Source organism: Ictidomys tridecemlineatus, chromosome 13 (assembly GCF_052094955.1).
Source record: "Ictidomys tridecemlineatus isolate mIctTri1 chromosome 13, mIctTri1.hap1, whole genome shotgun sequence".
Taxonomy (NCBI): domain Eukaryota; kingdom Metazoa; phylum Chordata; class Mammalia; order Rodentia; family Sciuridae; genus Ictidomys; species Ictidomys tridecemlineatus.
Genome location: NC_135489.1, coordinates 84,134,627 through 84,158,450, shown reverse-complemented (window position 1 = coordinate 84,158,450; position 23,824 = coordinate 84,134,627). Strand labels below are relative to the sequence as shown.

General features: G+C 34.8%; 1 pseudogene; it reads right to left on the bottom strand.

The window, feature by feature from the left end:
* The window catches only part of LOC144369720 (3',5'-cyclic-AMP phosphodiesterase 4D-like), a 68,462-nt pseudogene that overhangs the window by 5,639 nt on the left and 38,999 nt on the right, over window positions 1–23,824 (bottom strand).

Genomic DNA, 23,824 nt, shown 5'->3' with positions numbered 1-23,824 from the left:
TTCTTGAGATGTCTTTAACTGAGGTCATCTTAAATGCAATTAAGAATGGTTTGTTAAGAGGAAATCTGATAATGCTTAAAACTTAATTTCATATACCACTAAAGAATCTACTAGCACTTAGTAAGGCTTGTATGCATCCATGTGAAATCCACAGAGATCACACTGTCAAAATTTTCCAAAAATCCCTTTTCATTATCTACAAATGTGGTCATAGCAGCAGCAGTCTCCATAGCATTCCTGTATTCCCAAGTCACTAACACAATATCCCAAGCAAACATGTATGTTGCATCTTATGCATATATGAAATAGTGTAGTATAAAATACTAATGAAGCTTACTTTAAGGATAAAAATAAAAATTATTCCAAAACTCTCTTTAAGAATTTACCAAGAGGGCTGGGGTTGTGGCTCTGTGGTAGAGTGCTTGCCTAGAATGTATGAGGCACTGGTTTCGATCCTCAACACTACATAAAAGTAAATAAATTAAATAAAGGCATTGTGTCCATCTACAACTAAAAAGAAAAAAGAAAGAAAGAAAGAAAGAAAAAAGAATTCACCAAGAGTTCCATAATTTGCAGTCAGTAAACTAAGTAAATCTTAGATTGCTTTTCAGCTTTACCATGTGTCTGTACCAGCTAGTGCACAGATGGTCTTTTCCTTGGTTAAGACTGTGAATGACAAGAAGTCCCCAAGAAGGTATTTTCTCACATAAAATGCAACAGCTCTCTCTCTCTCTCTCTCTCTCTCTCTCTCTCTCTCTATATATATATATATATATATATATATATATATATATATATATACACACACACACACACACACACACACACACACACATACTTCCTGGAACAGAGAAAATACTCAATAAAATGGCATCATATGAAGAATACCTAGATGAAATATATCTACACATATGACAAGGCAGGAAAACGATGCCACCACCTCTGATAGCCCCCTTTCCTAATTCCAATCAGATTAGAAGGTGGCCAAGGAATGGAAGTGAGCCTAGGAGAGAAAAGTTGCATGAATCTACTGCCCCTGGCTTTTTCCTAGAATGGGCTCATTTCCTCAGGGTGGATCCTCAATTAGGTAGAATTATAGGTGTTCTGGATGTGAACCAGAATGCTAAATTTATCTAAAATGTGTTTTGCTAAGTACTAGGGTATTGCACAACAAACCAGGCTGCCTGAATCTGTTCAGTATTAATGTGTGAACCTGAACAAGTTATGTAAGCCTCTCCTTACCTCAGTTTTCTTAAATACAAACTGTAACTTATATTTACCTCACAGGATTGGAGTGTGAATTAGAAGAAATGACAGGTTAGGTGTCAAGAAAAAGCATTCAGTGTGGGTGAGTTTATCTGGGGTAGCATTTCACTTGATTAATGATTTGGCACACACACAGGGAATTTATTTAGTGACTTAGGAGTGGTACTACAAGGGGCCCTCCAAATTCTATTGCTCTAAGGGCTCCAGAATTGTCTCCAGAGTTTTTTTTTTTTCATCTGGCATGGATCTAGAGTCAGTTTATATTTTTTTCCAAGACTAAAACATTTCAGACTTCAAAAAACAAAAACTTGACATTAATTTATGTTGGTCAAAGAAAGTTTGTGCATTGGGATAGTGACCTACAGCATTTCCCCTGAAGGAATCTGTGGTGCTTCCTAAGGAGCCAACCATGATTAACTCAGTCACTGGAAAATCCTGGCTCATTACCACACATAAACAACCCACAGCTCTGAAAGGTCACACTGCCTATGACAGAATATTCAAATAGCTAACTGCTGACATCAGACTACGATGTCTTTCAACAGGCATGGAATCTTGACTGATGCAGAAATAAATTGGATAAATGATCCACTGTCATTAAATCATGCAGACTTGATTTATATTTTAAGAAGTGAATACTGAACACATTTGAAAAGCATTTTAAATAAGATTATTGCACCAGCTAATTGATCCCTTTTCTAGGCAAAAATTTTAATTTCAGAATTCTGATGATTTTATCATAATATGCTATTGTAAATTCACTGCATTTGACAACTGGTAAATAGAAATAATATTGTAGGTAAATCATATTCCATGCTCATTTGAGAGGAAAGTAATTCATGAAAGGAAACATTAGTTCATAAAAAAAATATTTTCTGTAGAGAAATTTTCCTGTGTTATAATAATAAATATATTAAACTGGATTAATTTTTTGGATTTTAAGTTTTTTATGTATTTGTTTTGAATAAATCATACATTTGCTTGCTGTAGACTTTAAGTAGAAACATAATTATCCTGCAAAAAGTCTCATCTCAATAATTAAGCCAAAATCAAAATTATTGTTATTTATGCGATAGATGAACATGGAAAGGGATACTTCAGTGGCATTAAAATATTCATATCCTTCTATTTCTTAAACTGTTCATTATTATTATGATGATCATTTATGCTCTATATAATCACTAGATATATTGTTTCATATGTATGAACTATCTCAAAACAAACAAAAAATAAAAATGGAAGAAAAAGTTCCCCTATCCCAGTCCCTCCTTCAGGCATCCACTTGCCAGTCCCTGAGACTGACTTTGAGGTTGTGTCTTACAGTTTGCTTTTACAAACACTGCTGTAGTAAATAGCCCTGAGGATACATCATTCCCTGTGTGTGCAAGTCTTAAGTCATTGTGGCTTTCTCTCTCTCTCTCTCTCTCTCTCTCTCTCTCTCTCTCTCTCTCTCTCTCTCCCTCTCTCTCTCTCTCTCGTAGGACAAGCAGTATTTTATAAATTTTTAGATTAAGTGTTAATTATTATCCTTAGCCAAAGTATAAATAAAAGTTTCAGACAGATCTTTTAAGGGGTGCTTCCTGGGGAATCTTTATCCTAAATATCACTGGGTTTGTCTTTGCAGAACACAAAGAGGTAGGTAACTGTTGCTGGGGAGAAGAAATGGAAATAGTTTTACTGGAGCCCCTGAGTTAAGGTTCCGTTATTTTTTGCTTTTTTTCCAGGGCTGCTCTCCCCATTATTTCAGCTTTGTAAGAGATGTAGTCAGAGCTTTATTGCCCCTATAATTTTCTTCCCTTCTTAATGTTGTTAACCAAAGAAATCCCTGAGGTTTCTTCCACATGGCTCAGTTGCAGAAAATTAAGGTCACTGCTTTCTCTTCTTCTCCTACAAGTACAATGTAACAGAACAAGATCAAAAATACCTCCGGTATGATGAGAAACATACACACCTTAGGAAAGAAATATTGATGGTACTATAGAAAAATTGTGGACAGAGATGATCCGTACACTGGCCTGTGGGGTGGGATGTTATTTATATAGAGTTCTCAAACTTCTTTATGTGCTCTTAAACATCTATTGATCAGTACCAAAATTGACAGAAAAAAATATGGACTTCATGAATCAGTAATGAACAGCCTCAAGGAGAGTTTTGAGGATTGTTTTTCAATTCATGTACACTTTATGCCACTAGGTGGCGGTAAAACACAGACTGAGATTCTTGTGGGGTGGGTGTATCCTGTGTGAAATGAAAGTATTCCTGATCCAGGTTTTAACTTCAGAAGAAATGCTGGAGTCAACCTAGAATTATGTACAAGATAAAAAGTTTATTTTGATAGAAAAGGAAATCTCTTTCGACTTATGTTTTTGTTGAACCATATGAAATTGTTTTGGTTATGTCAAAAAGTTATTGACAATTTCCTATGAATGACTGTAAGAGTTCAGATATCTGGAAAGATGCTAGTTACCATTTATATTAATGAAGTTCAAGGAAATGCTGGGTGAATAAAAGCACCTGAAAAGAGACCACTCTTTTCTTCCATTGCTTCACAGAGAGGGCCTGGTGGGTCCAGGAAACTTGGGGACTGTGATGAGATCATAAAAATCTCTTAGGGGTGAAATATTTTTAAAAATATTGGTAATGTCCTACTACTATTATTAATGTTCTACAGTATTAATAACTACTATATTGTTTCCTAAAAGTATTATTGGTGCTGTATTTTAGTTAGAGAAGGCAAAAAATGTGGGTATTCCTGCCTAGTCTTCATGGGTTGGGCATGTCTCTCTAGACTGACTGATGTGAGGCACTCCACAGGGAGTCAGGATAATGTTTTGGTGGGGGTTTCCTGTCATTTGCTTCATCAAAGATTCCACTTCTTTCAATACTACAGACTTTCAGATGAGAATTCCAAGAGACTTAGAGTTTTACAAGGTTGTCATAATTGCAAACAGTGAAATTAGAGGGCCAGTGACCGCTGATTCCAGTATTCAGCAGTGTTGTGCCTCCTTGGTGCTCTTGGGCCTCCAGGAACTCTGGCCAAGTTGTTATCCTTGTGGGAAAAAAAGGGCAGTAGGGTCATTCTCAACACTCAAGTCTCTGTGCCAAATGAAATACTCATACCAAAACAGAATTTCAGTTTTGAAATTGAAGTATACAAACAAATTAAATTTGAAACTTTTTCTGGGGCTCAAAGAGATTCTGAAATTATATGGAAAAGTCTAAGCCACCAGAGGTAGAAGACAGTTCAGGTTGACCCCTAGCCAAAACTTTACTCTAACAGTGTTCTTCACATTAGAATAAAACATAGAGGGATTTGTAAGATCCTTCCTGAAAATTAGGCCTAACCAAGATGTTCTAGGTTCAGCTCCATCCAACAAAATGGGATATATATTTTTGTGACTTCCTAAATTCTCTTGTAATTTAGTATTTAATTCTTTTCAAAACCCAAAAGGCCATAATTTAGAAATAATAGGGGAGGATCCTTTCATGTTTCGGGGGTGCACTCAGGCCTAAAGAAATGGGTTTTCAAGAAGATGAAGATGAGATGAATTGGAGGAAGGTCCTTGACCATTTTGGACAATAGTGGCCTGTTTTTAAGATCATAAGGAAAGTCGTAACACCCAGAAAAAACAAACCTAAATGGATAGAAAGTAAGAAAGAAAATGAGAGCAGTAGTTGTTTGGGGATTGTGCATTGTGTGAAATTTTCTTCCTTTTGTTTATATTAATTTTTCTAAAGTTTGTATGCAGAAACATTTTGAGAGCAATGTGGCTCTCCCTGCAAATTTTATTTTATTTTTAATAGTCTTTAGTTATATATGGACACAATACCTTTATTTATTTATCTTTATGTGGTTCTGAGGATCAAACCCAGTGCCTCCCCATGCTAGGCAAGTGCTCTACCTTGGAGCTACAACCTCAGGCCTCACTGCAAATTTTCACCAAAATTTAGTGTGAAATTATGAATTCAAAATATAGTAGAAAGAGGGTATGATTCTTTGGCCTACTTGATGAGACATTTTCCTGAGCAAGTTGGCTAAAATCAGTCATGGTATAGCAGAACAAATAATGTTGGCATAACTTCAAGCAATGTAAATATATTCCATTTTTAGAATTATAATATTTAACATTAAGTGGTAAGTGCTCTGCCCTGTATTACACACTCTTTTTCTGAGGAGATGGCAATTAAGTCAACAATATATGCCAGTTGGGCCCTACATAGCTTAAGAAAAGGCCAGGCAGGCACTAACTGGGCTTTTAGTCTTACCTGCTTCTGCAACGATACCCCATCAGTGCTAAAACTGCTCAGTATTAAAAAGCCTTTTCTTACTTATATTTTAGTACAGCTTCCAAGATTTAATACTCCAGGAAAAATCCATTTATGAAAACTGTGGTGAAGCCACTTAAAAAGAATTCAAAGCCCCTGGGGCAACGACCACCTTCTGCAAGGTGAATGAGTCCCTCAGTTGATGATAAGTAAAATCTCATTAAGTATATTTCAGATTATTTTTAGGCATCAGATATATCTGAATATTACAAAGAGTTAGTTTATATTCAACGTTTTAGTATCAAGGGTATTAATCATTGTAAAATAACATTTATGGCTAAATGATGTTTTGTATATAAAATATGTATAAACGTCCCAATATAGAGAAATTTGAGTAGTTGTTTTGGAGATTATAGGTACACTATAGATGTCTAATCATGTAAAAGGCTAGACTTCTTTAGAATTTAACTGAAGGCAGGAGCCAAGTTAAATTTATTAATCTGTTAGAGATTAGTAAATATTACTTGAAATAAGAAGCCAAGATATTACATACAGATTTTTTTTCCATTTTTTACAACATACTTAGATTTATTTTTCTTACAATAATATCTAGAGATTTTAGTTTTAGCTAGCTACCTGAGTAAACTCATGATGGGATAACTGGTTCTAAATTTAGTGATGGTTGTTTATATTGTTTTACCTGATTTTGCCTGTTCATCTATCTCTCAGTTCTTAGTTATACAATTATAAATTCTCAATAGGAATTAATTACAAACTGTTTCATTAAAAGTTTGCTATCACAAATATGATTAAAATGTAACAGTGTAAATTTTTTGACACCGAAATACAAGCACTAGAAAGAATTCATGATCTGCAAAAAAAGGACTTGAGCATATGGAATGGATGATGATCATCATCTGTTCTTAATTGCCCGCATTATTATTTTTTAGTTTTCAATGGACCTTTATTGTATTTATTTATGTGTGGTGCTTAGAATTTAACCCAGTGCCTCACATATGCCGGGCAAGTGCTCTACCACTGAGATATGACCCCAGCCCACCTACATTAATTTTTAAAATCACCATTAGACATTTTATTTATAAATTAATTACAATTGTGGTCTAAATTATTTTAGAAATTTAAAAAAAAATTAAAACTGCAAAATCATATTGTTCTAACATTATTATTATTCATTTAAAAAATTATACCTAAGATTACATTTAGAAAGAAAAGAGCAATTTCATCTCTATACAATTAAACCAGTTTTAATTAAAATTTAATAAACATTAAAATTTTTAGAATTCTTGTGAATATTTAGCATGACCAGTATTATTTTAATCTTTTAACATCTTATGAGGTGGGTACTCCTGCAATTATAATTTAACATAGGAGGAAGTAAGACTTGGAAAAGTTCAGTGCCTTCCTCAAAGTCATTCAGAAAAGTTAAATGAATTGCTCAAGGTGCTACATCTATTTCTGACCTACCAATAGTTATAATTTGTATAACTTCTCAGCACTGCTTGTATTTCAACATTTAAACATTTTTTTCAGTCAGTATTGATTTTAAATCTGCTTCATGACCCAGTTTAAATAAGTTTCATCCTATTTGTCCCTAGTTATCTACATCAGGGGCTGTCAACTTCTCTTACACACAGTAAAAATACTGTGGCCTTTGAAAAATAAAAATTCTTAGACTTCCAGATTATTTAAAATCCATAGGCATGCAAGCCTGGGCATCGGGATGAGTACTCTAAGTGAGTCTAGCTTGCATCTAGGGTTGAGAATCACTACAGTACACTTCAAATCATCTCATCACCTTCTTGCATCTATGTCATGTGATCAAAGTATTTTCATGATTTGTATGCTGTGAAACAAACACAGATCACTGGGCTAAATCTTTGTGCCAATGACACATGTATAAAGGAGTAAATAAGGTATCAGGTTGAACTGTATTATTGAATTTCAAGCAATGATCATGTACCTCATTTTATTAAACGCAATTTAATCCACAATATAGCCTTCTGCTTCTAATGCCTATATCAGTTAAGAAATATGGGCCTATTTATATTCTCTATCTCTAGGGTAATTTGTTATTTGAAGCAAAGACAATCTTTGGGTCTACCATAGTTTAAAGAAAACAGATCTCTAGGGCCAAAGTCACATTTTCTAGCATAGCCTATGAATTACTTGGATGAACCACACTATTTGTATTTATAATTTCATTTACTTTAAAACTAAATCGAGCAACAGATCAAATCCTCCCAAATCAATTTCCAAATCTGTGAGAAGTCGGCCTGCTCACCGAGGTATGCTTACCTGAGCAAAAGGAGTCACAATCAAGTCATCTCCATGTCTGAAAAATAAACCAAATCCCATGTTAGAAGTCATCGACAACTCTATGACTAGTTTTAATCAATATTCCATGTTAAGTTCCAATGTTAAGTTTCATAAATCCCCATAGAGAATTACAATAATTCCATCCTTATTCTTCAGCACATGTTCCTTTCAGGCACTGGGTTGAAAATGCATCTTCTTGGATTTTGAACCATTATCCAGCTACTTAGGTGAAAAGAGGGACTCCGTCATCCATCAGTGTCACTGTTGCCTTTTAGGGCTAACAGGGTACACCATGGTAGAAACAGTTCCAGTGCTGGGGCCTGGGTTTTACTCTTGCCTCTTAGTATAATTATTAGTCAGGGAAGCTGTTGAAGGAACCAGCAGCCTCAGTAGCTTTTGTGAGAGGACCCTGGCCCATGTATTTGAAAATGATTAGCGTTGCATGTTCTGCATCATCCTCTGGAAGTGTTGGACAAGCCAGGAACTATAGATGACATGGGACTGCATCATATACTAATAAAACCCCATGAAACTTTTCAACTGACTCATGTCTCAGCCACCATAGTTACAGGGGAATGTTACCCCATGTGTGCTGTTGCTATAGCAACCTCAGCCACACCAGGCCTCTGATATAGGAGCAAGGTGTCAGCATGACGTGACTTGGAGGGATAGAGAAAGTCAAGAAAAGTTGTGCAATGTTCTACTTAGAAGAAAGTGAGAAACTTGGGCCTGCAATTCTTTCTTGGTATTTCCTAGCATAAATAGTTCAACAGCAGCACGTGCCTATCTTCATGGGTTATTTCTTGATCTAGACAGCCAAAGCTCTTGAATCTAGTGTAAGCAGTTATTCTGCACAGAAAGCTTCCTGAACATTACTTTCACTGAAAATAATGCAACTGTCCTGTCTGTTTGCTCATGCACAATCTGAAAAGAACCAGAGTGACCTAAAACAACACTTAGGAAATGTGGTACAGCATAAAGAGCATGGGGAGAATTTTCGCCATGGATCATCAATGGCAAAGAGACTAATTGCTGTGGTCACCATCAAATTACACAGAGCTCTTGAAAGTCAAAATGTGGAAAATAGAAGAAAAAAACGGAAAAACACTTCAAAAGAGGCATGTGTCATTTTCCTTTCCATTGGTTCCAGAATCACATTTTCAAGGGACATCTGTTATTTTTTTATTCATAAAATCCTACGTGCTATGAAGTTTGGACATCAAGTTTTACCATCATTTTATAGAGGAAGCAACAGAGGTTCAAAGGGATCAGAAGGTCTAGAAGCAAATAAATGGTAGCTCCAGGATGTCAGTCCAAAATGGTCTTCTGAAGCCAAACCCAGAAAGGCTCTGTCCTAGAAGAATGGCCCAGAGTGAAGTAGGCTGGTGTACTGAAGCGGTAAGAAAGCCAGTGTCCCAGAGGCAGCTGGCAAAAGGAGACAAAGCCAAAGAGGCAGAGGAATCATCTGAGTGAGGAAGAATATGACACATTCGAGGAGCTACAATGCATAGCTGAGCGATTCTAGAAAATGCATTGCAGGGTAGGAAATGCAAGAAGAGTGGCAGGTGGTGAGCCAGGCTGCAGATCACTAAGCCCTTGTACATGTAAGAAAAGCCTTGGATTTTACTTTCTGATGGGAGTGAGAGTTGGGAATTCTGACCCTGCCATGTTCTAAGTATATACACTTGTGCAAGTTATTAAACTTCTCTTTCTCTTGGTCTCTTCATCTGTAAAATGGAGATGATAGTCCATACATAATGTTATTTGAGGATTAAGTGACTGATGTTCAGGTATTCAGAATGTGCTTAGCCTAAAATTCGATAAATTTAGTAGTCTATATATAATTAGTAATAGTAAATATTATTCATATTCCAATGGCTTTTTCTTTCTTATGCAGTTAGGAAATTTAAAAGACTCAGAAAACTGATACTTAGTTAAGAACTTTTAAGCCATTATGACAGATTTATAAGGGACTTAGAGTTTTGAAGGAGCAAAACTGAAAGCAGAGTAGGCAGCTTCAAGAGTGGAGGAGATGAGGACCTGAGTCAAATCAATGGTAACCGAAAGAGGAAAAGTGACAACATTATGGGCTTTGTAAAAGAACTTTAAGGAAAATTTGAGACATACAAAACTAAGGGGGATGCTATTATGGTAGGTACATTTTATGTACAATGTCACCAACTATCACACAATGATTCTGGTAAGTGGTATATTCTCATCTTACAGATGAGAAAAACTGAGGCTCAACCTGGTTAAAAGACTAAACCCAAAGTCACACAGGTAAGAATACTCAGCCACACTTGCTCCTTATGATTTTACTAGTTCACTCCTATAGGACAGATTAAAAATAAGAACCTACAATAGGTAAAAAAAAAAATAGGAAAATAGTACAGTAATCTAGTAAAAGAAAAAAAAGTGAAAACTACAAGGCAAAACTCAAAACGATGTCCAGGGTTGGACAACTGCATTTCTTCATTGGTCCATCATTCTGACCTTGCTGTCTGAGGGTTGATGACAGGCACAATTTAGGGTTGCAATTCCGCCTATGTACTCACTTTGAAATAGTAACCTAACTCTTACAGAGCAACTGAGAAATACTTGCAGAGGCTCCAGATTTTTCCGAAAGCATGAGTATGAGATCCAGAGCTAAGCATTTTACCATTTGACATACACAAATACACACACACACACACACACACACACACACACAAATATCCATTCAAAGCCAATTGTTTTTATAAGTAGTGAACAAAATAATAAATTTAGTGTGTATTAGTTTTTCTTTGTTAGCAAAAGGCAAAGACTATTTCAACAAATTTACATACATTCAAGACACTTTAGTAGTTTCTATAAGAAAAAGTGTTATTTAAAAAGCATGATTCTGGGCTGGGGTTTTGGCTCAGCAGTAGAACACTCGCCTTGCACATGGGAGGCCTTGAGTTCAATCCTCAACACCACATAAAAATAAATACACCACATAAAAATAAATAAATAAAGGTATAAAAAATAAAAAGCATGATACCATGACAGGAAATATATTACACAATGAGAAAATTACATGTGAAGTGTCTCCTTGATTTGGCAATTGAAGAGCTTTCAATTTGCTTCAACACGTGGCCATACTGAAGGCAGTTCAGATACCCAGAACAAAAATAATATGAAATCCAGATATTGTCCCAAGCTACAATCTTTTCTTTCATTTTATTCTGTATAATTTCCTGACCATAAAGTTAATTTTCTAAGAGCTAAGTCATATGGATCAAGGCACATAATCATTCTTAAATTAATCCATGTTAATAAGTCCTTTAGTTTGGAAGTGCATCCCAGTGGATTTGAACTAGTCTAAAGGATTGCATGTTTGTTAAAACACTTAATTTTTTCTTTCAATCAATTTCATTATGAAACTTTGTAAAAGGTATATTTAGAATATACAATATTTAACATAATTTATCCAACTTCCTTTCTTTTCCTGTCAAAGTATAAAGAAAGACAGTTGTAATTTTAGTAGAGATATGTCATTTTTAAAAATTGCCCAGAAATTTTTTCTGCCGAATATTTCAAGTTTGTCTCATTTCAGTAATAATAAATGAGATTCCCAGCATTTCAGTGGCAGACATCTTCTATAAAGATATTTTATCCATTTCTTCTCAAAAGTATATAAGACTTAATTTGTCTTTGGATATATACCTAATATATAATTCAAAAATCTTTGTCTGTCTTCAACTCAACATGAAAATAACCTTTTCCAGACTATTTTCAAATATAATGATGTAGGTAATATATGTTTTTATTTGTGGATAGAAGAAAATAAATATAATATGAAATGTATCTTTTAATTGTGTACTGAACTTTGCATATATAATTAAAAGAGATTTGGCACTTAAGATTAACAAAAGATTAATTTTGTTACATATGATTGGCTTAAAGTAAATGTGGGTTTATGGTTTTGTTTGTTTGTTTTGTCTTTTTGTTTTGAGACATCTATGTTATCCAGGCTAGTCTCAAACTCCTGGGATCAAGCAACCCTCCTGAGCAGCTGTGACTACAGTGTGCACCACCAGACACAAAACAAAACAAAATGAACAAAAAGCCCTTGAAAGAAAGTGATTCTGCAATTGGCACTTGAACAACTTTCTCAACAAAGAAGTTTTTTAAAATACTGAAAAGAGTTAGGAGGGTGTATAATATTATGCAATCAATTGGGGTTTTCTGAGATGGGAAAAGACAGAGACTCTAACAAATTAAGAAGTTTAACTCATAGTTAGTAGTGCCTGGAGACTTGAAATTGTAACTACTGGTGTCATAAATTTAAGGGAGAATTATTCAATATCACCTTTTCTTTAAGTAAAAAAAACTTCAACAAACTTAAATCATCTGAGATCTATTTTAAAGGGAAGCTAATTTTAGATTTCAGATAAATTTCTTTTCAGAACTGCATGGGACACAGGTGGGAAGACATTGGGGGCTGATAGTACTCAGGAGAAATCTACTTTTTGACATTTTATATATATACATATATATGTATACACACACACACACACACACACACACACACACACACACACGCATGTGGAGACCAAGAAGATTGGGACCCAGGTAATAGTCACAGCGAAGGTTAAGTGCAGAGACTTCCAGAACAGATATGATAAGTCACTGGAGGTCACTGTGGAGACAGTGTCACAATGGCCTTGAGTGTTGTCATGTGGAAGGAGGTGCCACATGTTCAGTCACTGAGCTGGCTGTGATGGGTAGGCTTGCCTACACCTGCCCCACCTCTGATCTCAAAGAGAGGCCTTGCTAGGTCCTGAGTCAGGGCTACCAGAGGCAGAGGCTCAATTGTTGACTCTTGTTTTCAAAACAGGAATGACAAGAGTTAAAAACTCCCATTCTTTGTGCCTTTGCCATCCTTTCCCTATTTCTTGTTCTTTCCATAACAAGAAGTTGGAAACACAGACAAGAAGCTGAAACAGATAGAGAGAAAGAGAAAAGCCAGGTGGGAGGTGACAGCCTGTAATTCCAGTGACTTGGGAAGCTGAGGCAGGAGGGCTGCAAGTTTGAGGCCAGCCTCAACAAATTAGAAAGGTCGTAAGCAATGTAGTATAAACCTTGTCTTGGAAATAAAAAGGACTGGGAATCTGCTCAGAAGTTAAACCAATGGGTTCAATTCAGAGAGAGAGAGAGAGAGAGAGAGAGAGAGAGAGAGAGAGAGAGAGAGAGAGAGAGAGAAAGAGATCTAAAAGCAAACCTTCTTATGGAAGCCTTGTTGGGATCCATATACTATTCAAGTATAGTATTAAATTTGGAAAAGTACACTGCCATCATAAAAGAATAAGTTTAACCAAAACCAGCACCTGGAATTATATATATATATAATTTGAAATAGATTTATATATAAACAAATCTTTGAAATAGATTTTTATGTATATAAATCTATTTCAAATTGTGAAACTCAGGGACACCTTTCTTCTTGTTGGCTTCAGCACTAGGAGCCTTTATAATATCTTATTATTTTTTATTGCTTAAAACAATTTCACTATACTGCTTTTAAGAATTCAGAGTATAAACATTCAATGAAAGTATAAATAGTAGTGGTAATAATTACAAAAATTAGTTATCATAAACAACAGTGATAGCTAATATCTATTGAGTTATTACTATATGCAAAACATGTTACAATAATAATCTATTCTTTTTTTTCATAGATGAGAAGACAGAGGCCTAAGAAAGACACAAAAAAGACATGTCCATGAAGTGATAGGACCAGGATCCAAATCTGTGTCATGTGACTTTGGGGCCAGGATCCAAATCTTTGTCATGTGCTATGTAATTCTCCAGCTAGAACACATTTATCAATGCCTAAACATCATCCAAAACAATGCTTAATCTTTGATATATTTTTTGTGTATCATGAGACAATATCAAAAAGACAACAAATAGAAGAATTATACATGAATGCAAAAAATAATGTCAAAACAACAAAATCAAGCTAATCAAACAACATATTATCAATGACTAATAAAGCAAAACAAACTTAGTCTACCTAATGATTTTCATATCCTACAACCCTAAAATAAAATAATAATTTTTTTCCATCCAGGTGTAAAGTTTTGGCTGACAATTCAATAACATATGTGCATAATCAGAGTGTGATAAGATCATGTTAGTCATATGTAACAAAGACCTCTGAGGATAGTGTACAGATAACAAAACATTCTAATGTAAATGTCTACAAGTAAATTTATGTATGCATATTTTGTATATATGTGTATATGTAATCCTAAGGAAATTTTCTTTTAAAAGAAAATTCTTTTTTAAAATTTTAATTCTTTGCTTTCTGTTATTCAAATGACAGGGAAAAGTACCATTGGGAGGAAAAAAATGGTATAACCACTATGGAAAGCAGTAAGAGATTTCTCAAAAAACTTAGAATGAAACCACCATTTGACCCAGCTATCTCATTCCTCAGTTTATACCCAAAAGACTTAAAATCAGCATAATACAGTAATGCAGCCATGTCAATGTTTATAGCAGCTCAATTCACAATATCTAAACTATGGAACCAAACTAGGTGTCCTTCAATAGATGAATGGGAAAAGAAAATGGGATATATATATATCCAGGACCAGAAAGTCAAATAAAGTATTATTGTATATATGTATAATTTTTTTCAATGCAATATTACTCAGCTTTAAAAAAAGAATGAAATTATGGCATTTGCCAGTAAATAGATAAAGTTGGAGAATACTATAAGCGTAATAAGCCAATCCCTCCAAAACAAAACACATATTCTCTAATATGTGGATGCTAATTGACAATAAGGGGGCAGGTCACTAGAGAATAGAGTTACCTTAGATTAGTAGATGGAAGTGAAAGGGGGGAAGGGAGGGGAGATGGGGAAAGAAAGATAGTAGAAGGAAACAGAAATTATTAATTTATGCATATATGTGACTACATGACTAATGTGATTCTACCCATGTACATTCAGAAAAATGAGAAATTATATCCCATCTATATATATCATATCAAAGTGGACAAATGCATTCTACTGTCATGTATAACTAATTTTTAAAAAATTTAAAAAATTAAAAACAAAACAAAACAAAAAACACTTTCATCTTTACTAGCCTTAAGAGAATTTACTATATCATTTTGCCTATTCTAATCAATGAGAAAATCCTTCAGAGAACACCTGTAAACATTACATTCTAATTGATATTTTACTGGATTAAAAATATCAGTTTAGGGGGCTGGGGATGTGGCTCAAGCGGTAGCACGCTTGCCTGGCATGCTTGCGGCCAGGGTTCATTGGATCCTCAGCACCACATACAAACAAAGATGTTGTGCCCGCCTAAAACTAAAAAATAAATATTAAAAATTCTCTCTCTCTCTCTCTCTCTCTCTCTCTCTCTCTCTCTCTCTCTCTCTCTCTCTCTTTTAAAAAAAATATCAGTTTAGGGGCTGGCGCTTGCCTAGAATGTGTGAGGCACTGGGTTCAATCTTCAGCATCACATAAAAATAAACAAATAAAATAAAAGTATTCTGTCCATCTACAACTATACTTTTTTTAAAATCACTTTAGAAAATACTATAATCTTAGATGTTTAGAATTCTAAATTTCTTCTTTTTTCCTTCTGGTACCAGGAATTGAACCTAAAGGAACTTAAACACTGAACCACATCCCCATATCCCCAACCCTTTTTATTTTGAAGCAAGTTCTTGCTAAATTGCTTAGGGCCTTGCTAAGTTGCTGACAAGGGCTTTCAACTCATGATCCTTCTTCCTCAGCCTCCCAAGCCACTGGGATTACAGGTATGTGCCACTGTGCCCAGCTAATCTTGTTACCACCTGCTTAACACTTATTAACATTTTAATAATTAACAAATCACTTAATAGCAAGAAAGCAAATAACCCATTAAAAATGAACATAAGAACAGAGTAAACATTTCTTAGAATAAGACATACCAATGGCCAATAAATATATGAAAAGGTGCTTAACATAAGTAATCACCAGGGAAATGCAAATTTAAATCAAAATGAGCAATCATGTCTCACCCAAAAAAATAGCTTTAATCAAAAAAGCCAAGGATAAAAAATGTTGACAAAGATGTGAACAAAACACTGTACACAGTTGGTGGGAATGTGAATTCGTGCGGCAGTTCTGGAAGGTACTATGGAGGTTCACCAAAATTAAAAATAGGACCATCGTATGATCCATTTCTGGGTTTATAAGCCAAGAAAATGAAATCAATGTATCAAAAAGTATCTGGACTACTGTTTTATTAGAGCACTATTCACAATAGCCAACACAGAATCAGCCTAAGTGTCAACCAACAGATGAGTGGATAAAGAAAATGTGGTCTCTATACACAATTAAATAGCACTCTCACTTAAGAAGGAAAGAAATTGTGCCAGTTTGAAAACAATGATGCAGAAATGAGCCTAAAGTACATTATGCTTAGTTAAATAAGCCAGGAACAGAAAGTCAAATAAGGTGTTATTGCACATATGAATGTAGATCTATTAAAAAAAAAAAGAAATCTTGGAGAGAGTAGAATGTTGGTTACCAGAAGCTGAAAAATGGGGTTGGGAGATGTTGGTTGAAGGGTACGGATATACAGTTAGGAGGAATACATTTAAGAGACTTATAAGGTAGGCTATAATTAAGAATAATGCCAAGCATATTTGTAAATTGCTGAGAATAGATTTTAGATGTTCTCATCACAGAAAGTATAAGTGAATTGATGGACATATTATGAGTTTGATTTAATAATTCCATAATGTATACAAATATTATAACATTATATTCTACATCACACATACACACACACACTACACAGACACATATTATTTGTCAATTAAAAACTAAATAAAACAACAACAGATTAAAACCTAGAACTGATCATTGATCAAAAAAGTTCTTAAAACAAAGATCCATAATTTTTGACTCACTCATGCTCATCCCTGTTAATATTATGCACTGATGATATAGCAAATGAAATTAGAGGTATTATGCATCATAAGCAAAAAATTCTCTCATCTGCAATGGAATCTCTTTATGTGCTACAAGAAAAAAAAATACTTAGAAAATACATGAGGCCAATAAATGACTTTCAATTTGTTAAGTCATGTGACAGTACAAAAGATAATCTGTTTAAAATTATGTATCAAAATTTTTTTCTGATTTGAGTAATTTAAAAAGTGCTTAACACATGCTTGTAAACATGTTCATTAAGTACATTGAATTATTTTCTTTGATTAAAAACTAGTGCAATAGGGCCTGGGGTTGTGGCTTAGTGGTGGAGCACTTGCCTAAACTGTGTAAGGCACTGGGCTGGATTTTCAGCACCATATATAAACAAACAAACAAAACAGTGTAATAGGGGGATTTTCCAGGAGTGCTGATGTCACAAATGACCATCAGCTGTTTTCAGTACTAGGCTGAGTCTTATTTCCACAGAGGGGAAGAAGGAAGGTGGAAAAGGTTGAGTTCACAGAGAAGGACTTTCACCTCACTTTGTGTTCTAGAAACAGGCTCTTCTTTCACTGTTGATCTTATTTTACAGGCCTGTTTCTAATGTCAGAGTCCCTGCCCTCTTGATTCTTCTCCAGCATGGGTTCCTAGGAGGAAGATTTATGGGAGTGCATGCAACTGTTTTAAAGGACAGTATGTGCTAGATTTTAGCAGATTAAAAGGAACAGTCTAATCAAATAGAGAGGAGAGCATTATGTTTGATATGAACCTACTATGTATCAGGCATGGATCTCCACCAATGGGCAATATCTAATTTCAAAGATTTTGCATTACAAGGTACTCATATTCCCATGCCAAGGCAAGGAACCAGGCTCTGAGAACTTAGGCAATTCATCACAGTCATGCCATTGGCAAGTGGCAGGGATCAGTAGTTTCCAAATGCCATTCTGAGATCTGGGACTTACCTAACAAAATGTTTATTGGTTCTTGTCAAAGTGAGATTAAATATGGGCCATGAAGTGAAATGTTAAAAAAGCCAAGCACACTTCTTAGGAAAATAATTTTATTATGAGATTATGCATTTTCTTTTAAAAAATGATGATGTGTATCAGTGGAAATTTTCTTGTTAGTATCCTTTGTCTGACAAAGTACAAATTTAGCAACCCTAAGTCGGTCTTCCAGGTGTTTTTTTTTTTTTTTTTTTGACATTTTATAGATCATGAACTCTCAAGGCATGGAAATACGCAATATAACTACATTTAACTCAGGCTTTAAAATACTGTTTTGTTTTGACCATGATACCTTCTGGATGCTCATGTGGATTTAGACTATTCTGAAGCCCCACAGATATTTCTAGACTCCAAGAAAGTGCTGTCAATACTTTTTGGGCCACTGTTTTCTTCTTCAACAAATCTATGCTTTGTCAAAAAAATCGACACTTTAATTTTAGCCCATCCATTCAAAATGTCAAAACATTCAGATCTCCTTTTTGTGATGTTTTTAAAACACAAGAATAAAAATTTAAAATATGTATTCAGGTTTTTTTTCTTAATTTTTATATTTTTGGTACTGAGAACTGATCTCAAGCCTACTCTACCATTGAGCTATATGCCCAATCCTTTTTATTTTTTATTTTCAGACAGGGTCTTGCTAAGTTGCTGACACTGGCCTCAAACTTTTGATTCTCCTGCCTCAGCCCCCTAAGTAGTTGGGTTGATAGTTCTGTGTCCCTATGCTTAGCTGGTATTTTTATTTTATTAGTTCAAAAATTTAAAAAAATGTTTAAATTGTATTTTACTATTCATGGAACTCCTGGAGTGTTTGATTTTCTACTGGGGATAGAAATTAGGGCATGGGCAAGTGAGGCAAGCACTCTACCACTAAGCTCAGTCCACTTCTATTTTTCATTTTTTGATTCACAATAAAATGACTTAGTGACTGAATGAAGAATAGCTTTGCAGAATAATAGTAATTAAAAAAAAGACTAAAAGGAAAAAAGATGGTTGGTATTAAGCAGGTACTCCGGTAGCCAATGATCTTAGAATACTGTGTCAGTAGACTTCTTGAGATCTAGGAGCTGGTGGTAGCCTGCACATTAGCACTCCATAATGACAATGACAATGGTGGCCGCTTGGCAGGAATGAAGAAAAAGAGCAGGCTAATTTGATTATTATCAAAAAATAAAATATTTTGGCTACCTGGGATCCTAACAGAATTAGGAACAGTATATACTCTTTACTCTAGAACTTGTCAAAAAATTCATGAGTTTTAACATATTTTTTTTTCTTTTTTAACAAAATTTCTCTTCACACAGAGATTTTGTTTAGTTCCAGTCCTAAGGACATGAAACAACAACCTGATGCAGAGGTTCTCCAACTTTCTTAGTCCTTAACAACTCAGTAATTTTTTATAACACTCCATTGGCCCAAACAAATAACAGTCAGGATTATTAAGTAGTTCAGACCAAACAATTAAATGAGGTGTTATCTCAACAATGTAGCACCTATTGAGCACTATGCATCTTATCACTTTGAAATGAGATTGGGTTCTGCCTTTCTCATATCTGGTTCCACATCAATTTTTGCTCAGTACCTGCTTTTCATCTAGCAACCACTGAAAATCCAGTTTTGCAAACATATGAGGTAACAGAAAGGAATGGCATGATCTAAACTGCCATTATTTGCTTTCCAGGTGATTGAGGATTGACGGATGTTTCTGTTTCCCTTGAATATTTCAAATATCCCTTTTGCCTCTGTGAGTTCCCTCTGGTTACCCCAGAAGATATTTAGGGAACCCTGGCCCTCGTCCCTTTATTCCTACCCACCTCAGTTGGGAAGACTCAGGAACTGGAGAAAGATGATTTACCCCTGATACCATTTTGTATTTAGTTAATGGACGATGGCTTTCAAGTGGCAAATCGGTTTGCTTTTGAAATGTTTATTCATATAATAAGTTTCTAGGACTGTTAGAAACTTTTAACATACATCTAGGAAGACTAACCATGTCTTATTATTTTTTAGTTTTGGAGATACCCTAATAGGATCAAGGAAAAGTCATGTAAACTGTCAATATGAATTGACAACAGGCTGTCCTTCTGCCTTTGCAAGTTCAAGACTAGCAGCACCCTTCTTTTCAGTAGCCCAGGTAGTGGGAATGAAGGACTGGAACCTAAAACCTGCACTTGAAATCCGGGATGGAGGGGCACTTGTTAATTACTAAGGACAGGGTGGCATTCTGAGATATGGCAGGGGATAGTGCCCATTAGGTAAGAGCATGCCCACATGGGGCAGTGTGCAGCCTGATCAGTGAGGTCTAGAGAATTATAGATATATGGGAACAAGTTTAAACTAGACTACCAAGTGTGCCCAGATTTTTTGGTATACTAAGTCCACTCATCTCTTTCTTAGCACCCTTTTCACATTCACCTCCACCCCATATTCTGTGTGTAGGTAAAGCACGTAAGCATGAGTAAAGGGCTCTCTGGGTTAACTTTGCATTCTGTATGTTAGTGTTTATTCAGCAGGTGATGGGGGATAAGGATCAATTATTCAGGTGAATTGATTTTTTTTTATTATTTGACAAGCAGCTGATATTCAATAAAGTAATAGCTTTATGACTAAATGCTATTTGTCTTATCACTGTTAATTATCCTTTAATCCTTACAATCTATCATATCTTCACATGTTTTCACATACAGAAGCACTATATTATTGGATGATGGGTAACAATAGAGGTAACTGTTATTTGAAAGATAATTTTAAACATATTTTGAAGAAATATATGAGAAAAAAAACATAATTATCTGTTTACTTTAAAATTTCCATCATGTTTCTTCATGACATCACTGAGGCAAGTTTTTTAAATCTATTTTCTACTGTTATAAAATCTTTTTGAACTACTAAGAGTAGTTCAAATTTGCTTTTTATGTATTTTTTTACTCAGGTTAATACTTAAGATTTTCTCCTTATTTTTATTAAAAATTAAGTTGCTACTGTGTCATCTGCATTCAACAAACTGTGTGGTAGTCTGAGAGTAGAAGCTCCCAGGAACTTCTCTTCCACTTTAAACAAGTGATTCCTTAAGATCCATGTGTTTGCTGAGTGGGTTGCATTTTTGTCTTATAACCTCTCTGACTACTTTGAGCTTGACCAAATTTCACAGCACTAAGTGGTTCATTTGGCCTAATTAATTTGGTTTTGCTATAGTAGTTCACAGCACTTTATTCCCAATGGTAGTATCAAAATATATTCTTTTAGAATTGATAATAATATTTATTGTGTTCTTAAGCAAGATTAAAATCACTGGACTTTGGATCTCTTGCCTGCAAGTGACATAATAATGTCCCCATTGAAAGAACTGTGAGTACCTCATATGAAACAGCTGGTATGAAAATATCTGGGAAAGCTAAGGGTAGAACATGCAATGTGAGTTATGATTATCGTTACTAATATTATTGGTCTTTTATCTCCACATGCCTCAACTGTTTTCTAGAATGGTTTATAGAAGACAAAGTCACAAAATCCAGTCTACTAGTAAGAGATTATTTTCCTAGTCACTTTTTCAATAAATTAAACAATTACATTCCAAATTACTGAACATTTAAAAGTTTCCTAAAGCATTTCATTCATATAGATAATCACAAACTTCCACTGGTACTGTTTGTGCCTGAAATTTCTCAGGAATTTTCTCATTAGAAAGCTCAACTAGGCCAATAAATATAAACTCATCAAGCACAGTTGAATTATGGTTGTTTGACAATCTTCACAGAATTCCGAATGAGATAAGGTAAGGAAACAAGCTTACATATAGCTACAGGAGAGTCCAGTAAAGAGAAGGCATATCCTTTATGTGTAGATGGCCTGGGATGATTCAGATTTATACTGAATTGGTAATTATTTATTCTCCTTCTCTTTCTTCCCACAGAAACTCCATCTCCTTGGTAGAAAGAATGTGCTCTGTGTGTCAGTGAGTGTAAAAGGAAAATCTTATATGTAAATATACCAAGGGAATGGGAAAACTGAGCACGTTCTAGATGTTATTTTTCTGTAATACAGAATTGCATCATGGCCTGATTAAACCAGTCACTCCTACAATGAGGCTAAGCTAATAAAGAAACTCTTGTATTGGTCTAGCATAAGACCAGGTCATCCCTTTCAGTGGGCTTTGAAAATAAAGGTCCTACTTAAATATGAAATCTTATAGTCCTTTTATAAAATGTGTGTATATACTTAATCCTTATTAACTTGGGTAAAGGGTGTGAAGGAATTATCTACACAAGCTGGTATTAAAAGATCAATTTTCTCCAATTTTAAAAAACAGAACACATAACTACATAAAGTCCACTAATTCATTGTGAGGTTTTTTTTTTCCAAAATTGTCTTGCCTTTGATAAAGTTAGATTAGATGGTTTCCATTCAAAATCATTATTGTGATCTATGGGAATGTTCAGTGTTCCTCTGGTCATCTTCATTATGTTATTCTTTTTGATCTTCATGATGATTTTCAAACGTGTTCCTTATCCCTCTCTTCTTTGGTTTTTAATGGTTATACCTTCTATGATTGCAAAAGTAGAGATCATTAGCCATTAACTCTCTAAACATTCATTCATCTCTAGATTTATGTTTTCCCCTTTCACTTGATTCTTTTTTTGTTCGTCTTAAAGAATACAGTATTACTTTTCCAGAGATAATCTCTTAACTTGAACTGAGAATCATATTTTTTCAGCAATGACAACTCCACTTTTTAACCTCTTTTTCCTTAAATTTTAATCTCTATTTTCATTTATCTCAAGTGTCCCAAATTAAAAAAAAAAAAACAAAAAAAAAACAAGAAACGGTTCCCCTTAAAATTAACTATTCCTCAAGCAATCTTATTCTCTCCCTCATTAACCTTCTCAAAGATACATGTAATTGCTCAGATCTCAACTTTCAATTCACTCCTCAACATAGTGGGTTTTTAATTCCATTACCTGACTAAGAATGCTTCACTCAACTGTCATCCAAAGACCTAGTAATCAGAGGTAGTAACTGGTTCTTCTAAGTTCTCTTGGTCCTGTGGACTACTATTTCTGCTCTTTGTCCTTGGGCCTAATGGTTGTCTTGTTCCCCTATGCTCATCCAATAAAGGCCAAATCTATTACTTATTACCTGCCATCATGTTGTCTACTCTCTATTCTTTGTTCCTCACATCAACATCACCATTTTACTCATTCAGGGTAAAAACTTTAACAATCCCTTTGATTCTCCTTCCCCAGGTGGCTACTCCCCAACACACATGCATGCACACACTTCTGTAAACCTTTTCCCTCTTGCATCTGGACCAATCTCTTTTCTCCACTGCAGTTCCTTGATCTAGGTCTTCATCAAATTTACTCTGCTTTGTTTCTGTTAATGGTGACAGAAATCACTTCCCTATGTCTACTTCCCTGTGCCAAGATTCCACAATAGAGTGATTGGAATGCATGGAAACAAAAATATAATCAGGACAAACCTGAGCTAAGAACCTCCATGGCTCTTGGCTCCCATATACTGCATTTGAATCTTTCTATCTTGCCACATTTTGCTCCCTACACCAAGCAGACTGTCACTCCTTAATTGAGTCATTTTCCATGCCTCATATTTTGCAAATATTGTTCCTTGTCTGTTATTTTCTGCACTGTTCCCTTGGGCAGAAAATCCCCCTTCTCTTTTTTGTGCTTTTGTAGTGATCTCTAAATACCTCAAGGATGCTATGCTCCAAATTTTATATCAATGAACTAAAATTCCAGATCTCCACTCCCCACTCCAGAATAGGAACTTTAAATATATCAGAAGTCTCAAGAAGTGTTTTCATTATTGGTGAATTAATAGACAATAATCCTGAATTTCAAACCTATGAAAGTGGGATAAGAATCGCACAGAGATAGGGCCAATGAGAAAAGAAAGTTGTTTGGAAATAAAGAGTGGACAATAATAATACAAATGCTAAAAACTAATAACTAAAAGT